Raw genomic sequence first — 19,074 nt, 5'->3', positions numbered from 1 at the left:
ATTTACTGACCAATCATTGTCTGATTTTAATTGTGTATTCTAGGTTTTACATGCATTTATGTAAAAGCAGTCACTTGATTAATTATATTGTATGTGGGAAGGATTCACAGTTTAAATATGCTCAGAAGGGCAGCTGCTGCCAGGGAGGAAATGTGTTTCAATGGACTGAAGACTTAGGCACAGTTTTTCTGGTTCCATCCACCTTTTCAACTGAACTAAAATAGCCTGTGTGCAGAGATTTTTGGAGGAGTCAATGGGAAAGAAAATAAGCTATATTCATTATGAAAACTTGATTTTGTGGAGAGAAATTCAAAGGTCCAATTTACAGGATAGTTATGAAAGCAATTTGCAAATGATTTAGGATTTCTTAGTGGAGGATTTTGTGTAAAATTGGCAAAATGCTTGGCACTGTTGGTTGCAGCAAGAAAATGAGACTCTATTGAGAAAGAAGCTTGGCGAGAGTTGATTTCATGAAGCTGTATTCATGAAATCAGCTCCCAAAACACTGGGATTATAGGCATGAGCCACTGTGCCTAGCCAGTACTTTATATTACTAAGTATCTCAGGCTTTTTTTTTTTGTTGTTTTTTTGAGGGGGAAAGGTGTTTTGTTTTGTTTTTCCATTTGGAATCAAAATTCTTAAAGTTATATAAAGGATTTATTGAATCGGCTGGACCAGAGAGGGTACAAATCAGGAAAAACCATTATTTTCCCCACCATCTGTTAGATATCCCTTCCCAGGACCCAAAGATCCCATTGCTTTTGTGGTTACTTTTAGTATTAGAACAGTCTCTCTCTCTCTCTTTTTTTTCCAGCTATGAAAATGTTTAATTAAATTTAAAAAGTTAAACCATCACTGAATTCAAAGGCACAACCCTGCTCCCTAGGTGAGGCCTGAACCAAGCTTGACTTCTGTCCTTCAGACATCAGAGGAAAAGGAGCATGGGCCTCCTGCCTGCCTGCTGTGCCCTGACTGCCCGCACCCTCTCTGTGGCAGATGCTCGCCACTTGCTCTTTTGCCAGGTGTGTGTGTGGGTTCTCTGGAGAGGCCTCTTTGAAGGCATCTTCACTGCTACTCCCTCACACAGGCAAAGCTTCCTCTTGTTCACGTCTCTGAAACTTCCTCCCTTCCTGTGACAGAGATCTCCCTTTGAGGTTTCCTCCAACTGGTGGGAAACCATCTCCAATGGGATCCCTTCAAGATGGCTAGAGCCCAGCTACCTTCTGCAGTTCCTGCTTGGTCTGAAGGAAAGCTGTGGAAGAGCGGGTCACCTCCACTGCAGCTCTCTCTCCTCACCTCCTGCTGTAGCTCCCTGTAGCCCGTGTCCCACCCTCAGACTTCTCTGAGGCAAGGCAGCCTTCAGTGTCTATCTTTATGTATAGTAACAACCCGTGGAGACACATGCCAACATGTTAGGCTCTCCAAGAGTTTTTTTCTTTTTTAAAGAGATGGTAGTCCAGGTTCATCTCAAACTCTTGACCTCAAGTGATCCTCCCACCTTGGCCTCCCAAGTACTGGGATTACAGGCATGAGCCACCACGCCCAGCGTCCAAGACTTCTTTAAAAGGGCAGACTACCCAGTATTCAAACCTCAGTCAATATCCATCTGGGGGTTGAGGTACCAATCTTCTCTTCTAGAAAGTAAACCTGATCTCTATGAGACCTTCCCTCTGAGCTCTGAGCCTTCTTATCTTGGTTTGGTGTGTGTGTGTGTGTGTGTGTGTGTGTGTGTGTGTGTGTGTATTAATCTGTTCTTGCACTGCTATAAATACCTGAGATTGGGTAATTTATAAACAAAAGAGGTTTAATTGGCTCATGGTTCCACAAGCTGTATAGGAAGCATGATGCTGGCATCTGCTCACTTTCTAGGGGGTGCCTCAGAAAACTTACAATCATGGCAGAGGGCGAAGGGGAAGCTGGCACTTCTTATGGCCAGAACGGGAGGAAGGGGTCAGGGGAGGGTGTCACACACCTAGATGTCAGGAGAACTCACTATTGTGACAATAGCACCAAGAGGAATAGCGTTAAACTATGATACAATCACCTCCCACCAGGCCTCCAACACTGGGGGTTATGACATGGGATTTGGTGGGGGCACAGATCGAAACCATATCAGTGTGTGTAGGAGAAGCACCACATGGAAAAAGTGAGAGAAAACACTAATGTGTCCTCTGCTCTTCCTAGAGTCTTTCAAGAAAACTCTCCTCCGTTGCATTTTCAGCTGCTCCAGGTTGGTGTTGGCTGATGGACTTGGTAGTCAAAGACCTCGTTTGGCAACCTCTTAGTAAGTCCTGTAGGGATGTAGCAAGAACATTTTTTTGAAAGGGGAGGGGAGTAATAGTCAAATTTATTCCTTAGATTTGAGGCTTTAGCTGAGCTTTTGAGACAACAGGGAAAACTTCACTCCATCTCTTGTCACATTTATACTTGGATGTAGTTTAATAGCAATAAATAGTGAACAGTGCAGTTGGAAAATGATTTTTATATTAAATCCAGCCTATAGCAATTTATACTTTCTTTTCTATGGACATCTCACTATTTGAATTCTGGAGACTTTTATTTTAGCTTCTTGCCACAAGCTTAGGGCCTTTTCCCTTCCTTGTTTTACTCTTTTCCTTTCTTATTTTCTCCCTCCCTCCCTCCTTTCCTTCCTTCTTTCCTGTTTTCCCTTTTCCCTGATCGGTGTCACATTTCTGCTTTCTCCTTTCTCTCTTTACCTGACAGTCTCTTTCAATACCAACTGAGATATTTTACAATGAGATATAATATTAATTAAAAGTAGGCAAAGAAGGCCGGGCGCGGTGGCTCAAGCCTGTAATCCCAGCACTTTGGGAGGCCGAGACGGGCGGATCACGAGGTCAGGAGATCGAGATCATCCTGGCTAACCCGGTGAAACCCCGTCTCTACTAAAAAATACAAAAAACTAGCCGGGCGAGGTGGCGGGCGCCTGTAGCCCCAGCTACTCGGGAGGCTGAGGCAGGAGAATGGCGTAAACCCGGGAGGCGGGGCTTGCAGTGAGCTGAGATCCGGCCACTGCACTCCAGCCTGGGCGACAGAGCGAAACTCCGTCTCAAAAAAAAAAAAAAAAAAAAAAAAAGGCAAAGAAAGAGAAGACAAGCTGGAAAGGAATATGACATGGCGTTAAGAACACAATGAATATAAAAACCTTCCATAAAAGCCTGTGGTGTTTGTACAAAGGGACTATAGATTTGTACGAATTGGTGTCTTACCAGCCAAAAAGAAAGATAAAGTCACTTGATCACTTCCACAACTTACAGCATCTATGACATAAAAGAGACTAACTTGGTAGGAAAAACTTAACTATTGCTTTTAATAAGGACAGATAGGAATTTCTCCTGAGGGTACAATGATATGAACAAATCCGACAGCTACCTCTTAGTAGACACAAGAATAGGTTTTGTGGGATTGTTTCGTGGAGTGATCCTTGGTGTAAGCAGATAGTATTTTGCCAGTTCTGTTACTGTAATTCAATAGCAACAATTTGATAAGCCCTAGTTATTACCCTGCCTCTTCGTATCTGCTGGGTAGAAACAAAACAAAACAAAACAAAAAACACTTCTACATAGACTTACAGATGACTTAAAAAGCCCAGAAGAGGAAGAGGAGGTAAACCGTATTGGCATCCCAGTTTGAATGTAGGCAAACATCTAGATCCCAATATACATAACTTATATTAAATGTAAGCTAAAGCCATGTTCTACCGAGAGGGAAAGCAAATGTAATCTATAAAACTGATTAAATTCCAGAAAAGATAAAGTGTGCAATCTTTAACCAGGACCAGCCCATCATGGTAACAAACAATCTCTGAGTGTAGTTAGGCTCCCAGGAAGTACGGAAAACCCAGGTCTGGAATGGCGTACCACTTGCTGATGTGTAATTCTGCACAGAAAATGGCAAGAAATACAAAACTACTGTTGACTTACGATTGAATTCAAAGAGTGTAATTTTAATTTAAGATCATCAAGAAGATTTTCCAAGAAAGTATGTTTTCTGTGGTAACTATTAGGCAAGAGAGAGTTTCTAAAATGTTTTAGCTGTTTTGTTTATTTTGCAAATCTCTACAGGATGTCTCATGACCCAGAAGCCCACACTCCTAAGTGCAACATCTTTCACTGATATTTCATTTAGAGTCGCTGTCTGCAGGTGTCTTGTACTTGACCTGTTTCTTACTTTTAGTTGGGAATTGAGCAGTGCTTTTCAAAAGACCTGTGGCAAGGACCTCAATATACCCACCCTCTCCCCATCTGTTATGGACTCATATTTTTATAGAATTCAATAAAAATGAATGACTAGAAAGATGATCATGTGTTTTGACGTTGTGATGATATCTCTTGTTAAAAATTTTCTAAACACTCACTCTAAGTTTCTGTATTTATCTCCCTGAAAATGTGTAACAAACAATTTGCAGATGGGCATGCAATATGCAGGCCATACTTGAAGGATATTGCACCAAGGTACCTGATGCTGTTTAAAGTCAAATTTTAGTCAGTCTGTGATCAAGTTGAGATGCTGTTTGGCTTAAAATCTTCTGACAGTTTTGTCTCACCTTCTTGTCCATTTAGAAGGCATTATGTTGGCTAGCAGACAAAACGTACAAGGCAAACACTGGGGCCAGCACAGACCACATAATTTTCGGGGCTCAATGCAAGATGAAAATACAAATCGCCTTATTCAAAGATTATTAATAATTCCAAGACAAGTACAGCAGAGCATTAAGCCAACCGTGGGGCCCCTCTGAGTCAAGGACCCAGTGCAATTGCATAGGTCACGTGCTTATGAAGCTGTCCCTGACTAGGGTGCTCAAATTTCTTTTACAAAACGTATTTTAGCAACATGCTATCTGCCTGCACCAAGGATGCTCTAAGAGACATTCTGGTGTCTACTCAGGCCCATGTATCTGTATCTGAGTTCAAATATGCTGCTACTGCTAACACTGTTGTTCCTTGACATGTGTGCATAATCAAAAATAAAAAAGAAATTGTGAAAAACAGCAGTCCTTTTCATAGCATTAAGATACAGTCAGGTATGTGTTAGAGCTTATTGTAAGTGTAATTCAAGCTTCTTAGCCCTTTAGAGATTTTTTTCTTACAATTGGCTTTCTCCAATTTCTGAATGCCTGGGTGACAAGGTTAAATAATATGGCCTTCGTGGTGGTCAGTGCCAGAATTATTCTAGGGAACAAACTGGTTTTTTCTTTCTTTATGAACAAAGTTAAATGGACTATAAGGGTGTGAAAAAATAGGTCCTAGGTTCAATCTGGAAGGTGAAGACACAAAAAAAGGAAAGTATTTTAGTCACATAATTTTGAGTTGTTTTAATTGCCATAAGTCAGGCTTGCTCTATCCATTATCTCAAATCTTTCATAGAGTTTACTAAACACAAAACACCTTATGTGATAATTTGTTTTTCTTTTTTAAAAAAATAAATGGAAGGAATGGGCTATTTCACTTACTTTACTTTGGAGTTCATAAGGTGCAGAATAGAAATAACACATATATGATGGAACAACATTCAGTCAGCAAAGCTCAGTGAGCAAGAACTTGGGCTCTGAGGCCAAACTGCCTGGACATGAATCTCAGTTCTAACCCTTATCAGCTCTGTTATCTTGGGAGTTACTTTCTTCTCTGTGCTTGAGTTTCCTCTAATACTAATAGCTATCTTTTATAAGGCTGTTATCAATATTAAGTCAGTTACTATCTTTAAAGCTCTGAGGACAGTGCCTGGTTCAGAGCAAAATACACACAAGTGTTAGCCATTATTACTATTCCACAAACTACGTGAATTTCGATAAGGACCGTGAAGGCATAAGTCTACCAGAAAGGCATGGAAACCTTGGGAACAGCATTGAGCACAGAAATGGCTCATATCAATCTGATCTAGACCTTGAGTCCAGGCAATTGCATTGGATATTGTGGTGGTTCTAGGTTAAGTTTTTCCTTACTCTGTGCTAGTTGGGTCCATACTGTTTTGTCATGGCCATTTTCCTCAAACCATTTTGATAAGGCTGTTTTGGCATTGACTAAAACAAATCCCTAAATGTCCCCACTTTTTAAAGGTACTGAAGTTAAGGGACCATCTTTAACCTCTGCCATGCATTCTTTCATCCCTGATTGGCATTCCTTCATTTCTTCATTATTCCTTCCACTGTAGAAAGCATTCTGTTTGGATGTCCACAGCTAGCCCACACACTTAAATTTGTTTTTCTACATAGTTTATTTCTTCAGTGTCTTTACAACATTTTCCTTAGCTTGTTTGCCATCCAATTCTCTGTTCCTCAATAATTCAGGGCCTGTTTACGAGGTCTGCCATTATTCACCTGCTCTCAGCATCTTGTCCAGGGAGGCTGGTTCATCAATATCAGTCTCATGCTCCACACCTGCTGAGAAGATGTCATTATTAGTGGCCCTATTGTGCTATTCAGTGAGAACTTGTATATGGTAAATATCAATGCAACAAGTACAAAATACTTTCCCACAAGAAAGATTTTAAGAGCAGTTAACAAAATCAAAGTTGTCTGAAAATAGTTTATGAATTATATTCTTGAACCATTTCAAAAAGCTAGGTTATTATAATGGTAGCAATAAATACCTTGGTGACAATGATAATGATAACAGCTAGTACTTCTTGGGCCTCTATATGCCAGGTTCTCAGTATTTTATATGAACTCACTAGTTAATGTCATAGCAGTCTTTTGAAGTAGGTATTGTTTTTCCATTTCTACAGATGATTGAATTCTAAGATTTGTGAAATTTGTTTCCATGCTTGTGAAATGAGAGAACTGGCTTTCTACAGTCTCTCTCAACTCTAATGGTAAGAATGATTTGGCAAGAGAATGCAGTGGTGTTGTACTTTTAAACAATGGTCCTCAGATTTTGGCGTGCATTAGAATTACCCAGAACACTTATTAACACACAGATTGCCAGGCCCTAGTCTCAGAGTTTCCTGTGGGACCTAATAGTGCCTGAGAATTTTCATTTCTACCAAGTTCCCAGGAGATGTGTTGATGCTGCATTGGTCTGAGCTCAGTCATGGGAAGTTGTGATGTTATTCAGGACCAGAGAGAACCTAAGGCACAAATCTATGGCAATGAGATCACTTCTCATATAAATCATGTAAAATTCAAGGCCGGCCGGGCGCAGTGGCTCAAGCCTGTAATCCCAGCACTTTGGGAGGCCAAGACGGGCGGATCACGAGGTCAGGAGATCGAGACCATCCTGGCTAACACGGTGAAACCCCGTCTCTACTAAAAAATACAAAAAAGCTAGCCGGGCGAGGTGGCGGGCGCCTGTACTCCCAGCTACTCGGGAGGCTGAGGCAGGAGAATGGCGTAAACCCGGGAGGCGGAGCTTGCAGTGAGCTGAGATCCGGCCACTGCACTCCAGCCCGGGCGACAGAGCGAGACTCCGTCTCAAAAAAAAAAAAAAAAAAAAAAAATTCAAGGCCATAGATTTTTGTGTATGCAGTCATGCACTCCATAATGACATTTTGGTCAACAATGGACTGCATATAGGATGGTGGTCCTATAAGATTATAATGGAGATGAATGATTCCAATCACCTAGTGACATCATGGCCGTGGTAACATCTTAGCAGAACACATTACTCACATGTTTGCGGTGATGCTGCTGTAGCAAACCTACTGCACTGCCAGTTGTATAAAATTATAGCATGTATTTACAGTACATAATACTTGATAATGATGATAAACGACTACGTTACTAGTTTATGTGTTTACTCTGCAATATGTTTTATCAGTATTTTACAGTGTACTCCTTCTATTTGTTAAAAAAAAAATTAACTGTGAAACAGCCTCAGGCAGGTCCTTCAGAAGAGGGTATTCCAGAAGAAAGCATTGTTATCATGGAAGATGACAGCCCTATGCATGTTATTACCCCTGAAGACCTTCCAGTGGGACAAGATGTGAAGGTGGAAGACAGTGATATCGACGATCTTTGCCCTATATAGGCCTAAGCTAGTATGTGTGTTTGTGTCTTAGTTTTTAAGAAAAAAAGTTTAAAAAGTAAAAGTAAATAAATCAGTAAATAAATCTAAAAATAGAGAAGAGCTTGTAGCATAAGTATCTAAAGAAAGAATATTGTTGTGCAGCTGTACAATGTGTTTGTGTTTTAAGCTAAATGTTATTATAAAAAGTCAAAAAGTTAAAATATTAAAATGTTTGTAAAGAAATGCTACAGTAAGAGAGATGACAGTAATATACTATTGAAAAGAGAAAAAAATTAAAAAAATAAATTTAGTGTAGCCTAAGTGTACAGTATTTTTTTTTTTTTTTTGAGACGGAGTCTCGCTCTGTCTCCCAGGCTGGACTGCAGTGGCATTTATAAAGACTGCAGTCGTGTACAGTAATGTCCAAGAGGCCTTCACAGTCACTTTCTACTCACTCATTGACTCGCCCAGAGCAACTTCCAGTCCTGCAAGCTGGATTCATGGTAAGTGCCCTAGACAAGTTTAGCATTTTTAAGCTTTTATGTCATATTTTACTGTACTCTTTTATGTCTAGATATATTTTGACACATAAGGACTTCCCATTGTGTTATAATTGTCTACAGTATTGAGTACAGTAACATGCTGTAGAGGTTTATAGCCCAGGAGCAATAGAGTGACGATAGAGCCTAGGTGTGAAGTTGGTTATACCAGTTAGGTTTGTGTACACTCTATGATGTTCACGCAATGAAACAATTTTAATTTTTTAAATGAAAATTTAATGATCTAAAGTTTATGATCATTAGATTAAAATCTAATGATGCATTTTTCAGAAATATTCGTTAAGTGGTACATTATTATATATACATATTTTTGTTCACTCCACTGGAATAAGGAAAACACCTTTTATTTCTTTATCAAATTTAGAAAGTATACTTACTTTTGTCATGCCAATTCGCCTTTTTTTTTTTATTAGGGTTGTTTAAGATTCATGCAAAAATGAGCAGAAAATCCGGAGTTCCCACACACCCCTGTCCCCACACATGCACAGCCTCCTGGTTTTCAACGTCTTGCTCAGAGCAGTGCTGTATTTGTTACAATCCATGAACCTACACTGTCACATCATTATTATCCAAAGTCCACAGAGTAGGGTTCCTACTTGGCGTTGTACATTCTTTGGGTTTGAATAAATGTATAATGACATGTGTCTAAAATCCTACTAAAAAATAAATTAGTTATTAAAAGTAATCAAGTTTTCATATTTTTCTTTGTTTTGTAGAACATGTAGTTTTCCTCAGAGGTAAAATAATATTCATTTTGCTGAAAGGATCCATCTGCTGCTGCTTTCACCCCTCCCCCTTCAACTTACACACACTTTTTTCTTTTTTGAAAGTTAAAGAAGAGATGAGATCTTATTGGCTAATTAAATTTTTTTTTTTCCAAGTTAGGAACTTCCCTATAAAAGATGCTCTGCTTCAGATTTCATTGGCAAACCAACCATGGGATTAAGTGGTTTAGTGTAAAAAAACTTCCTCAAAAAGAAATTCCATTCTTATTTTCCTCTGAGTGAATGTGTCTGTGATTTCAATGGCCCTGACGGTACCAGTATGAAACAGCCACCATACAAATGGATGGTAGCAGCTGTACTATAACACCAGGGCACACAGTGACTGGACGTGCAGCACTGAACTCTGAGGGCGTCTTGTCTTTATGTGATTCCCTTTACTGCAGGTGGGGGTATGTGCTTTAAACAAAGCTTCACTTCAATATATCAGCAATATTTGAAAGACAGTATTATGGTGGAAACAGCTATAGGCTTTTGGATTCAGTTAGATCTGGGTTTGAATTCTGGCTCCAAAACTTGACAGTTTCTTTAATTTCCCAGAGACCATTAAAATGATGGAGATAGGTGGTAAAACCTACCTTCTTGGGTTACCGTGACGCTTAGTAATGAGCTAAAAAAAAAAAAGCTAGTATGCCAGTAAGTGACTACTGTTATCTTTGTTGCCAAAACTGCTTCATTAAAGCAACCATCTAACTTTCATTCATTCATGTATTCATTCTTCATTTGTATTACGTATTTGTGTAAGTGCTCCATATGTGGCACCATGGAATAGCAATAGCTGTTTTTTTTTTGTTGTTGTTGCAACTGCCTTCTCCATAATGATTTCACTAAGCAAGGTATCAACATGAAATATTTTAGGTGGTTATAGAAACATAAGCATGGTATATTTTATGTTTAATTTTTCAGAGTTAGAGAGAAATAAGGACCATCTCTAAATGGCAACAGTAATTTTCTAGAGAAATGAGATTATGCGTGTTTTATATTTTTTCCTTGTGCTTATTTTTATTTACTAAAATTTTCAAATGAGTTTAGATGATTCAGAGATAAGACAAAAAATACGTATTAAGATTTTAAAAAAGTTTGGTTAATAATGATAATGGTCATCCTCAATAACTAATTAGTGGGTTCTCCCTTAGATAATTAACTAGTGAATTCTCCCTGTGTATAGGGCTTTGCATTACACATTGGGAGAGAGAGGGAGGATAGAAAGATACAATTTGTGCTTAAGAGTCTTTTAACAAAGTTATAAAGAGAGATGCTTCTCATACATTTTCTTGAGTTAATACGGTTATAGAATCTGAATTTTAAAAATAAAACTTGTGCTTAAGAGACTTTTAACAATGTTATAAAGGGAGGTGCTTCTCATTTTTTTTTTTTGAGTTAATATGGTTACAGAATCTAAATGTTAACTCATGAGTCAGTTGTATCATTATTTTTGTTGGCTTGCCACATTTAATTTGATCAGCTATCCCACTATCTTATCAATTTTTAAAACAACAAAGAATAAAGCTTCAAGTTTAGAAATAAAAGACTATCAAAATAAAGAGAAATGATAAGATATATCTTGCCTAGGTAAAAAGGAAACATTTTTAAAAATCTTGGAAAAGTTTCTCAAGCTTCACAGTCAAATGTCACTTTATTTGCTCTCTTAGGATAAAGAGTTTAAAAAATTTATTTCTATTTTAGTTTTTTTCTAATTCTGGCCTAACTATACCTCTTACTGGCTCTAATTACCCAGATTAATGCAAGCACTAATAGGTTGTCCATTCTAAAAATATTTACCACGTGACTGATAATGTCATTTGCCATGTCTTGGTGATTATGGGAGGGAATTCAAAGTAGATGGAAGACGAAATTGTGTCACAACTCCCACTGTCACCAAATCTAGGACAAATGGAAACTTGCTCTTCATGTAAACTATCTTTATTATTTTCTATAAGATGTCAAATGTCAGTTCTTCTGAGATTACAAACATAAAAACAGCATGAATTTAACAATAGCATTTTCTTTGTTATAAACCGATTCATCAGCCAAACTCATAGAATATTTCAGAATATTGAGATGTGTCAAGGGATTGGGATTCCTTGGCAGGGCTGTGGATTATGGAAACAATATATTGTAAGTGTGATATTTGCCAATAGCCAGAATATTTCTATTTATTCCATGATATCGGAGACCTGAATGGCAGCTGCTTTGCAGCGTTGCAAAGGCCTCATAAGTTATGTTTGTAGTTGAGACCTGAGAGGTCTGATAGCAGCTTATAATTTTTTCCCAGCATGAAACCCAATTATACTTTAAGGACTAATACAAGCTAAAATACTTATTTCTCTTTCAAATAAGTTTCAAATCATTATCACAGCTGTATGGCTTGAAGTGAAAACATTGCATGAGGTATTATTTTTTAAAAGTAAAACAAAATGTAATGAACACTGTTTACCTCCCAACCCTCTACCTTGAAGAATTTTTTTTCCAAAAGGTATCATTCTTATCAACTTAAAGTGATTTTTATCAGGAATTTGATTCATCAATTTAAAAAAGAGGAAAATGTCTTCTATTGAATGCATATATGGCTGTGGTTGATAAAGTTCAGTTTCATTTAAAATAGTTAGTAGATGACCAGTTAAGTCATTCCTGGTAGTCAAATGAGGGCATGTTGGTGGACACCCATATACTTGAGCTCAGGGATGCAGTCAACAAGGGAGCAATAAGGGGTGATTCCAACAGTGGGTGCCAGAAAAGCTTGAGGCCCACCTATCACAGTCATTCTATAAATATATTTGAAATTCTCTCTCCTCCAGGCACCACACTTTATTGGACATATAGAGCCATGGAGGCAAATCTCTACCCTCAAGAAGCTCACAACACAGTGGCACAGTCAGATAATGTCAACACTCTGATGGAGGGTCCTGTAAGTTTTGAGTAGGGTGTTCCTAAGGCCCCTGGGTGGTGCTGATGGTTGTCTGTTTTTCAGAGACAGTTCTGAGGCTTAGTGAGGCCATGTAACCAAAAAATGATGGCCCTGGGATTCAAAGCCCATGTCTTTTCCTCATGCTATGTCAACTCTTCTGGGACATTGCTGTCCAGGGATTTCTGTGTTATTTGAGGCTGTTCATGGGTAGTAATTTTGCTTAATAAGTAAATGAATTTAATATTCCACAATGCAGCAATGTATTTGACTTCTCAGTATCATTCCCTGCCCCCCTTTTTTCCCTGTTTGACTTAAAACATTTATGCATTGCTTTATGTGGGGCTTTGGCTTCCAGTATATGAAATAATTTTATGATACTAAACTTTAAAAATATTGTTTAAATATTCTGAATATATAGCTATTGTAAGAGTGCTTCCTATGTATTGTGCTACTGCAAAATATTATATAACTGTATATTATATAATATTTATGTAACTCTATAACTAACTTTTCAAGCTCAGATCAAGCACAACTTAATCAAAGACAATATAAATATATATTTTTCCAAAATTTCAATTTACCAAGAGGGACACAAATGAACTCTGTACCTATAATTGTCTACTTGTATAAACTGTATTCCATTAAGGGAACTTGAACATTTAGAAACTGTTACTTAAAATGGTAATCTTGATGGCTAAGCCAGGAGTCTAATGCTTTTGGAGCAAAGGTATGGGAGATAAAGAGCAAGTCTGAATCCTTCTGTCATTTGAAGGGACACATGAGTCTGGAGAGTTTGGAGACTGGGTTTCATGAAGGTACTTTGAGTGAAATATAACTAGCAGATAAGACTAGAATATAAATCTCCAAATGCTAACATTGCAAATTATAAAATAAATCAGTATAGGTGAAACAATGTATTGTGTCTTACCAGAATTTTTTTTTTTAAACCATGTGCAGGTAAAACAGTCGATAAACTCTCTTGTCCATAAATCTAGAAAACGTTCCGATAAAAGGACTATTCTTCCCCTGCCAGTATTTCCTTGTTCTCCACCATCTCTCAAACAAAGGATGTTAGATTTAGTCATCCACAGATGCTGCTGCATTTCTTCTGTCATTTTTTGAAATAAAAGCTCAGCCTCTCAATTTGTCCCTTTCTGTGATTTTTATCCCGTGAGTAGTAATTATTTGACATATTTTGTTTTTCTCTTGAAGCCTCTTGGTTTCTTTTTCAGATCTCTTCCCATCGTTCTTCCGTTGTCTGTGCTTCTTTGCATTGTCTTAAAAAGTATTCACATCCTATCCCCTGAAACTTCCAGTTCCCGCACACTTACTCCTTCCCTGTGAAACATACCCATTGTAACCTTCATCACCCCTGACCCGCAGCATCCCAGATGTTTCCTGTGAGACAAATTCCAGGCTCTGACTTGTGAGTTACAGGAAGCAGTGTTCTATTTTTCTAGAGTTTAAAATGCTAAACTAGTGTAAAAATGCACCATGCTATCTCTTGATTATGGAAGCGGATTTTTCTCTTTTTGGGGACTAACTTTCTGTCCGTTCACATCACTGGCCACCACTCTACCAGAGAAGACATAGAGACGAGAGACACAAAGGTAAAACTTTGTCCTGCTTGTTGGCATCTCCAGTGACAAATTTGGAATGGAAGAACGTGAAAATGATAAGGCCATCTTTGATTGCGTCTTCTGTTGGAGAAAACTTGTCACAATTTTCCACAATTGAAACTATTTTAATATTAATTTTCAAACATAGTTTGTGAGCACATGTAGATCTGGATGTGTCTGAAGTTCTGCAAATCTATAATACTTCAAACAAAATCATGAGGCTCAGTAGGAAATCGTGATAAAAATCATTAATCACAATCGCCTGCTCAATGAAGAGAAATGACATCATATCTTAGACTGATATATTGCTAAAAGCCCAGTCAGCAGGAAGTCAACCTGTTATTCTACACTCACCCATTCAACACATATTCATGAGAGCCAACAGTATGTGGGGCACTATGCTGAAGGCTAGGGATGAGTACTCAGGAAAGGGATACGCAAGGCACTGTGAGGTCATACAGGACAGATATTTAACTCAGCCTGGTGGGCGGGTGTTGCATGTCAAAAAAATCTATAGGAGACTATATTTAGCTCATTCTCAAAGAATGAGTAGGAGTTAGGCAGGTAAGGGGTATTGGCAGAGGTGAGGAGAAGACAAGAGATAGGAAGAGAGACAGGCTGTGAGCAAAGGATGAAGGCAAGAAATTGAATGCTGTATGGGAAACTGCAGGCATTGAGAGGTTTCTGAAATATGAACTGTGAGATTGAGAGGTGAAAAATAAAAGGCGTGAGACTGAGTGGCAAAAAATAATGGCGTAGAAATGGGCAAGGTGCCATGTTCCTTGTCTAGGAGCTTTATTCTGAGTAGTTAGGAAGCTATTAAAGAGAAAGACATTATAGCTATAACTCTAGTGGCTAGTAGAACATAAAATGGTTGTAAGCGAGACTTTTGAGAAGGTTGCCACAGTATCTAGAGTCAAGAGCCTTAGTTATGACAGCAGTAGCTGGGGTAATAAGAAGAATAGATTTTATAAGCACTTAAAAGTAAAATCACCTAGACTCTGTGATTTCATTGATTACATACAAGGATTGAGGGAGGTGGTAACATTAATAATGGGATCCTGGTTTCTTCTTGAAATATTTATTTGAATGGCAGTATCATAAACTAGAGAATATAGGAATGGGAACAAGCTTAAGGGAGAAATTAATGACTTCAGCTTTGGACACACTGAATTTGAAGTCTTACTGTTTGTTCTGGTGTAGTTAGTTAGACTGTAGTTTAACATACAAATCAGCATCTCTAGTGGGAGGTTTGGACCAAGGATTTGAACTTGGAAGCCATTAGTAACTGTGTGGTTCTTGAACTACAGGTGTACATCAAACTACACTGAGAGAGAGCATAGGGATTGATAAGATAAAGCAGGGTGCCTGGGCAATATGGGATGACTGTGCAAAGAAAACAGATAAGAGCTAGACTCATCAAAATATAAGAAAAACCAGGAAGATGTGGTGGAATAGAGACCAAGTTAAGAGAGTTTTAAGGAGCAGAGGGTGATCAAAGTGGGGGGATAGGCTGAACTTCTGAGAAATTTGGAGATGGGCATAAGAAATTTAAGTGGTAAGACAGAGAGTCAAGACAAAAGAGAAGGATTTTTAAAAAGATGTTTATTGGGAGAGTCTTGTATAGATTTAAATACCACTGGGAAGAGGTATGATACCAGACACTGATCCCATCCTTCAGTGTCTCCTGTATACTGTTTGATCTGGTGGAACTTCACAGAGGACAGAAACTCAGAAACCTGGACCTTGACAGAGCAGAATCAGGTTGATCCGGTTTTACCTACCATAGATACTCACCAATAAAATATGTTGTCTTTCTGGTTAGCATGTTGCTTGGGGGTGAGTTGGGTCATTAAATGGATTAGTAGCAGAGGTATGATCAAACTCTTTCAAGTCTATAGAATACATTGCTAGGGTCTTGGGAAACAAAGATCAGGTCGAGATTTAGGAAGGAGAGGACGGGCACGGTGGCTCATGCCTGTAATCCCAGCACTTTGGGAGGCCGAGATGGGTGGATCACAAGGTCAGGAGTTCAAGACCAGCCTGGACAAGACGGTGAAACCCCATTTCCACTAATAATACAAAAAACTTTAGCAGGGCGTGGTGGCAGCTGTAATCCCAGCTACTGGGGAGGCTGAGGCAGGAGAATCGCTTGAACTCGGGTGCCAGCGGTTGCAGTGAGCTGAGATTGCTCCACTGCACTCCAACCTGGACAATAGAGCGAAACTCCGTCTCCAAAAAAAAAAGAAAAAAAGGGATTTAGGAAGGAGAATAGGCAAAGATATTGATAAAATATTAAAAGCCATGTTTATCAGGAATGAATTAATTTAAAAATTGAATATGTTGTGTAAAACAACACATTGTGCTAAAATTTTTGAATTAAGCACACTAGTCTTGCCCTTTACTAGCATGGATAATTGAGGGCTACTTCTTTTACTCCATACGCTTTCATCTGATTCTCAAAATAAATGTTCAAGCATATGACTTTCTCTGAGCACTACTTTCTTTCCTTTGTGGAAAGAAAAGGAGGTTGATATTTAAAAAAATAATAAATCTGGACACATTTAGGTGTCAAGCCCAAGCACACAGAGCGCAAAGGGCATTGGGTAATGGGGAACCCATGTTTAGATAGAGCCTTAAGATGATTTAAAACAATGGGGCCACATTTTCTTTGTGCTTAAGACTATATTTAATGTTTTTTTTTTTGTTATACTGTTGAGGCAGGACTTTAAGACTTTAAGGGTACTCTTTCTGTGTTACTTTTTTGCAGGAATATTGCACTTTACTTATGGCAGATGTGTTCCTGAAAATTGGTAAATCAAATCTTATTTAAAAGCAGTAAAAGAGTGATTTAAAGAAATCTTATGTTAAGTCTATTTGTAAATCCAAGAGACATTTTTAAAAGGGTCTGCTTAGGATGTATTCATTTTGGCAAATCAGGTTTTATCAAATGGGAGTGGAGCTACATCTACAGTAGACAAACTCCTGCCGCATTCAGAAATAAGAGAACTTTATCAGAGTTGCTTCCAAATTCACTTCATTTGGTCAAGCTCTGATTATCAGTAATAGGTCCTGAAGATCAGAGCTGAGGTCTGCCAAACTGTTGGAAGATAAAGAAACCAAGATGTTTCCAGGCCATTTGTGAGGTGAATTAAACTTGGACAAATATAGTTGGAGTATAGATGAGCCTCAAACATAATGGCCTGGAGGTAGACGACAAACAACTAGCACACGGTCAGCCTGAAGCATAGTCATAAGAAGGGCTTTTGAGCAAATGTTTAGGATAATCCTATAATATAAGGGGAGAATAGAAAATAGGGATAGGCTTTGCAAACATCAGGATACCTGAAAAAATAACTGATAGAGTTCTTTGATTTCTACAGTCTCTAAATTTCACTTTCAATGTGTATCTTAGAGAAGTTGGTCGTCATATGCTTTAATAGATTTATTGCTAAATTTAATGCATATAGTTGTACTTCATTTGTCTGTTATTACCTCTATCCACTCTTCTCTCAATTTTTCCAATTGATCTCCTTTTCTCTACTTTCATTCTTTGCATTAGTATTGCCCCCTGTCAGATATCATTATGACATGCTTCTTTTTTGAATATGACTTATTTCCTCCTCTGTCCTAAAATATACACTTTAAGAGAAATTACACACACCTTTTTTATACATTCATATGTATACAAAATATGCACATATTTTTAGCAATGCCCTGATCTAGGTGCTCATTTTGAGTTCATTTTGAGTTTCCTGTTTTTAAAGAATAACAAAGAGTATTTTTCCCATGACTTAAAATTAATGAAGGACTTTCTCATCCACTAGTCTATTTGTTTTCACAACTATCCCAAGAGGAGTTCATGTGAATTTTGATTTTCAGAGGAGAAAATGGATGCTCTAGAAGGTCATACAACACTGAGCAGGTAGACCATCAACCCATAGGTCCTTTGAATGTTCTCTTAGGAAATCCTATGACTAGGATATACATTTCCCAAATTTCCATGGTTAGTTTGAGGTAGCCAGGAAATTGAGAAAATAAAGTGACTAAAGGAAGAATAAAAGCAACAGTAGCAGTACTAGTAGTAGCATTTTAGGCAACTAATCAGATCCCTGGAAAAATACTTGTTGATTGCAAGACATCAACCATTTCCCAGTCTTTACCAGGGATATTTTTAAAGACTCAGACATCATCAAAGCGTGATAAATAAATAAAGAGTCTGACATTGTAAAGAGGAGAATAAACGTCCTGAGAGTGTTTAGACTTGGGCAGGGCAAACGTGGTTCAGCCTGGCTTGTGTGGCCTTTGGCAGCTTTAAGTCTTCTGATTTAATTAACTATAAGGCTTGCAATTGTGCTTGCACACACACACACACATATAAACACAGATATACAGATGGTTCCAAACTTACAATGGTTCAACTTCCAAGTTTTTACTTTATGATGGTGTGAATGCAATACATATTCAGGAGGAAAAATACTTCAAGTACCCGTACAAGCATTCTGTTTTCACTTTCAGTACAGTATTCAATAAATTAAATAAGATATTCAATGCTTAATTATAACATAGGCTTTGTGTTAGATGATTGTGCCCAACTTTAGACTAATGTAAGGGTTCTGAGTACATTTAAAATAGGCTAGGCTAAACTACGATGTGTTACAGGGTAGGTTTTTGAAATGCATTTTCAACTTATGATATTTGCAACTTACAATGGGTTTATCAGAGAATAATCCCATTGTGAGTCGAGGCGCATCTGTATATAAACACGGGTATATAGATGAACACATCTATTTAGTGAAAATAAGACTTAGAGATAATATTGGTTATTTTTAGTCCATTAATTAAGGTTATCTAACAATTACATTATATGTACCTAATTCTCTTCTTCCAAATACTTGATATAAATATTAATTCCTTACACTGGATTAATCTAGGTTAAATATTGGTAAAATCATGCACTAATTATATTGCTTGAATGCAGTCAATATGAAAATAGCAGAGTAAAAGAAAACCTAGCATGTACTTTCCTGGTACATGAAGATTTCCAGTGGAGAAGGAGTGGTATCTGTTTAATTAATTATGAAACAAATTCTCAGGAAATTATTATCTCTTTAACTCCCACTGCCTTGTAACTGTTTATTTTGGCCCCAGTTGAGTTGGTTATGAAATACTTGATATTTACCTCTAGGCTGAAAGTAAATAGCCCATGGCAGCCATGTACTCATTAGTCAACACCCATGA

Source organism: Rhinopithecus bieti, unplaced genomic scaffold (genome assembly GCF_001698545.2).
Source record: "Rhinopithecus bieti isolate Rb0 unplaced genomic scaffold, ASM169854v2 scaffold_26504, whole genome shotgun sequence".
In the NCBI taxonomy this organism is placed as follows: domain Eukaryota; kingdom Metazoa; phylum Chordata; class Mammalia; order Primates; family Cercopithecidae; genus Rhinopithecus; species Rhinopithecus bieti.
This window is presented reverse-complemented; position numbering follows the sequence as displayed.